Here is a 4,834-nt window from a genome sequence, read left to right as displayed (position 1 = left end):
GAGTAAAAGATCAAGAGGTCACATGTGTCCCATTCTCAGGGCAGGAGAGACACTGCACATGGGCAGAAAGGCTCCTTCGGGGTCAAAAACAAAGGGGCCCTACCCCGTAATATGTCATGCAACGTCTCCCCCATAGGTCTCTGGGCTGGCGTGCCTCTTGGAATAGAGTTGCTCATGCATGTTGGGGAGGGTCCAAGGGCAGGTCAGGTGTGAGAAAAGAAACAAGGTAACTGGCCAAACGTAAACAACGCCCCAAAAGGACTGTCTTCCTGACTTAACTGCCTCTTACTGCACTCCTCCTCATTAGGACAGATGCCCACACCTTTTCTCTCCAAGTGTGTATCACTGCCTTCTCTGTCTGAACTAAACAAACTCTTTCTCTGTGTGCTCTCCTACTTGTTGTGCTGTGTCTCTAACAATAAACTCTGTACCTCTTTTGACAGCTTTTACCTCCTTGAGAAATGCATTTTTCAAAGGGGCAAACGTAAAGCCACAGCTCACTGTTGCCTCTCTGAGATCACTTGGATTGGAAGAATCAATATTGGCAGAATGACTATACAACCCAATGCAACCGACTGATGCAATTGAATCCCTAACAAATTACCAATGGTATTTTTCACAGAATTAGAACAAAAATTCCCAAAGATTGTATGGAGACACAAAAGACCGTGAAGAGCCAGAGCAATCCTGAGAGAGAAAAATGGAGCTGGAGGAATCAGGCTCCTGGACTTCAGACTATACTACAAAGGAACAGTCATCAAAACAGTATGGTACTGGCACAAAAACAGAAATATTGATCAAAGGAACAGGATAGAAAGCCCAGAAATAAACCCATGTGCCTATGGTCAATTAATCTCTGACAAAGGAGGCAAGAATATACAAATGAGAAAAGACAGTCTCTGCAATAAGTGGTGCTTGGAAAACAGCTGCACAGAAAAGAATGAAATTAGAACATTCTCTAACATCATACACAAAAAAATTCAAAATGGATTAGAACCTATATGTAACACAAGACACTATGAAACTCTTGGAGGAAAACACATGCAGAACACTCTTTGACATAAATCACAGCAATATGATTTCGCATCTACCTCCTAGAGTAATGAAAATAAAAACGAAAGTGAACAAGTGGGACCTAATTAAACTTAAAAGCTTTTGTACAGCAAAGGTGGCGTGGGGCGGGTGGGGACTATAAACAAGATGAAAAGACAACCTTCAGAACGGGAGAATATATTTGAAAACGACGTGACAGACAAGGGATTACTTTCCAAGATACAAGCACTTCATGATGCCCAATATATTTTATAAAAAGGGACAGAAGTTCTGTTTCTCCAAGAAGACATACAGATGGCCAAAAACCACGTGAAAAGATGCTCAACATCATTAATTATTAGAGAAATGCAAATCAAAGCTACACACCTATCAGAATGGCCATCATCATAAATCTACAAACGGCAAATGCTGGAGAAAGTGTGGAGAAAAGAGAATCCTCCTTCACTGTTGGTGGGAATGCAAATTGGTACAACTGCTATGGAGAAGAGTATGAAGTTTCCTTAAAAACTGAAAATAGAACTGCCTAAGATCCAGCAATCCCACTCCCAGGCATATATCTGCAGAAAACCATAATTCGAAAAGATACATTCACCCCAATGTTGATTGCAGCACTCTTTACAACAGCCAAGACACAAGAGCTACCTAAATATCCATCGACAGGCGAATGGATAAGGAATATGTGGTATATATATATATATATATACAATGGAATATTACTTAACCATAAAAAGAATGAAATAATGCCACTTGCCGCCAACTTGGATGGACGTAGTGACTGCCATACTGAGTGAAGAAAGTCAGAAAGAGAAAGACAAATGTCCCTTATGTGTGGAACTTAAGAAACTGTACAAATGAACTTATTTACAAAACAGAGACAGACTTTGAAAACTTATGATTACCAAAAGGGAAAGGCAGAGGTAGGGGAGAGATAAAATAGAAGTTCAGGATTAACAGATCAGATCAGATCAGTCGCTCAGTCGTGTCCGACTCTCCGCGACCCCATGAATCACAGCACGCCAGGCCTCCCTGTCCATCACCAACTCCCGGAGTACACTCAAACCCATGTCCACAGAGTCGGTGATGCCATCCAGCCATCTCATTCTCCGTCGTCCCCTTCTCCTCCCGCCCCCAACCTTTCCCAGCATCAGAGTCTTTTCCAGTGAGTCAACTCGTCGCATGAGGTGGCCAAAGTATTGCAGTTTCAGCTTTAGCATCAGTCCCTCCAATGAACATCCAGGATTGATCTCCTTTAGAATGGACTGGTTGGATCTCCTTGCAGTATAAGGGACTCTCAAGAGTCTTCTCCAACACCACAGTTCAAAAGCATCGATTCTTCGGCGATCAGCCTTCTTCACAGTCCAACTCTCACATCCATACATGACCACGGGAAAGACCATAGCCTTGACTAGACGGACCTTGGTTGGCAAAGTAATGTCTCTGCTTTTTAATGTACTATCAAGGTTGGTCATAACTTTCCTTCCAAGGAGCAAGCGTCTTTTAATTTCATGGCTGCAATCAGCATCTACAGTGATTTTGGAGCCCAAAAAAATAAAGTCTGACACTGTTTCCACTGTTTTTCCATCTATTTCCCATGAAGTGATGGGACCAGATGCCATGATCTTTGTTTTCTGAATGTTGAGCTTCAAGCCAACCTTTTCACTCTCCTCTTTCACTTTCATCAAGAGGCTTTTGAGTTCCTCTTCTCTTTCTGCCATAAGGGTAGTGTCATCTACATATCTGAGGTTATTGATGTTTCTCCCAGCAATCTTGATTGCAGCTTGTGCTTCTTCCAGCCCAGCGTTCCTCATGATGTACTCTGCATATAAGTTAAATAAGCAAGGTGACATACACCCTACTATATGTGAAATGATAATCAACAAGGGCCTTCTGTATAGCACAGGGAACTCTACTCAACATTCTGTAATACCCTTTATGGATCAAGAATCTGAAAGGAAATGGATATATGTAGATGTATAACTGAATCACTCTGCTGTACACCTGAACCTAACACAACATTGTAAATCAACTATACTCCAATTAAAAATAAGAATTAAATTAAAAGAAATATTTTTAAAAGTACATTAGGAATAGATATTGACACTACTTACTTTTTCTGAACATGATTTTCTCCCAAGGTCTGATAAGGTGGAATGTTATATCACCTTAAATTAAATCAAGTTTGTATTCCTGGGGTGAATCTGTGTGGTGTGCTGTGCTTAGTCGCTCAGTCATGTCTAGATCTTTGCAACCCCACGGATTGTAGCCCAGCGGCTTTCTGTCCATGGGGATTCCCCAGGCAAGAATGCTAGAGCGGGTTGCCATGCCCTTGTCCCGGGGATCTTCCCAACCCAGGGATCGAACCCAGGTCTCCCGCATTGCAGGTGGATTCTTTACCGTCTGAGCCACCAGGGAAGCCCTGGGATGAAGTTAACCATGGCATATTATGTATTTCCATTTTTCATATCCTGTAGGATTCAGTTTGCTAATATTCTGTTTCTTGTTCTTGCTTCTATGCCCTGAGCGTGTGACTGACCTGTGAGTTTCCTTTCTCAAACTGTCCTTGACAGGATTGAATATCAAGGTTATTTCATCCTCAGGAAAATGAGTTTGGGAGTATCCCACCGTTTCTCTTTTTCCTAATATTTTGTGTGAAATTGAAAGTATTTATGCCTAGGATGTCTGTCAGAATTCAGTGGGGGAAGCCTGGAGGATTTTTGTGAAAGTTGCTTTGACGACTCGTACATTTCTTTATGGTTACCTGGAGCAGTTCAGGTTGGCTATTCTTTCTGGAGTCAGTGTTGGCAAGTTTGTTTGTTTGTTTGTTTGTTTTCCTACAAATTGGTCATGTTTCCCTAAGTTTTCAAACGGGTTGGAATAAAGTGGCCCATGGTGTCCTCTTTGCCCCCAAATTCTATTTTTGGAAATATCTCTCTTACGGGTAGTTGTTGTTGTTGTTCAGTCACTAAGTCGTGTCCAGCTCTTTGCGACCCCACGGACTGCGACACACCAGGCTGCCCTGTCCTCCACTGTCTCCTGGAGTTTGCTCAAACTCATGTCCACTGAGTCGGTGATGTCATCCAACCATCTCCTCTTCTGCCCCCCCCCCACCTTCTCCTCCTGCTCTCACTCTCTCCCAGCATCAGGGTCTTTTCCAATGAGTCCTAACCACTGGACCCCCAGGGTATTCCTCCTACAGATGGCAGTTGCAAGAAAATAGCACGGAACACCCAAAGATCCCTCACCTGGACTGACCCACTACTAACATTTTGCCACATCTGCCATATTCTCTGTCTCTGTCTCTCTCTGTTTTGTTGAATCATTGGCGTTTCTTTAAGATGTTGCGGTGTATCTTCTCTCAGTATTCCAGTATGTATCTCTAAAGAAAAAGATTCAGTTCAGTTCAGTCGCTCAGTCGTGCCCGACTCTTTGCGACCCCATGAATCACAGCACGCCAAGCCTCCCTGTCCATCACCAACTCCCGGAGTTCACTCAAACTCATGTCCATCGAGTCGGTGATGCCATCCAGCCATCTCATCCTCTGTCGTCCCCGTTTCCTCCCACCCCCAATCCCTCCCAGCATCAGACTCTTTTCCAGTGAGTCAACTCGTCGCATGAGGTGGCCAAAGTATTGGAGCTTCAGCCTCAGCATCAGTCCTTCCAACAAACACCCAGGATTGATCTCCTTTAGAATGGACTGGTTGGACCTCCTTGCAGTCCAACGGACTCTCAAGAGTCTTCTCCAACACCACAGTTCAAAAGCATCAATTCTTCGGCAATCAGC

This window comes from Moschus berezovskii, chromosome X (assembly GCF_049115385.1).
Source record: "Moschus berezovskii isolate FMDL1 chromosome X, NW_MosBer_1.0, whole genome shotgun sequence".
NCBI lineage: Eukaryota > Metazoa > Chordata > Mammalia > Artiodactyla > Moschidae > Moschus > Moschus berezovskii.
The sequence above is the reverse complement of the archived record's forward strand: the minus strand, read 5'-3'. Positions refer to the sequence as shown.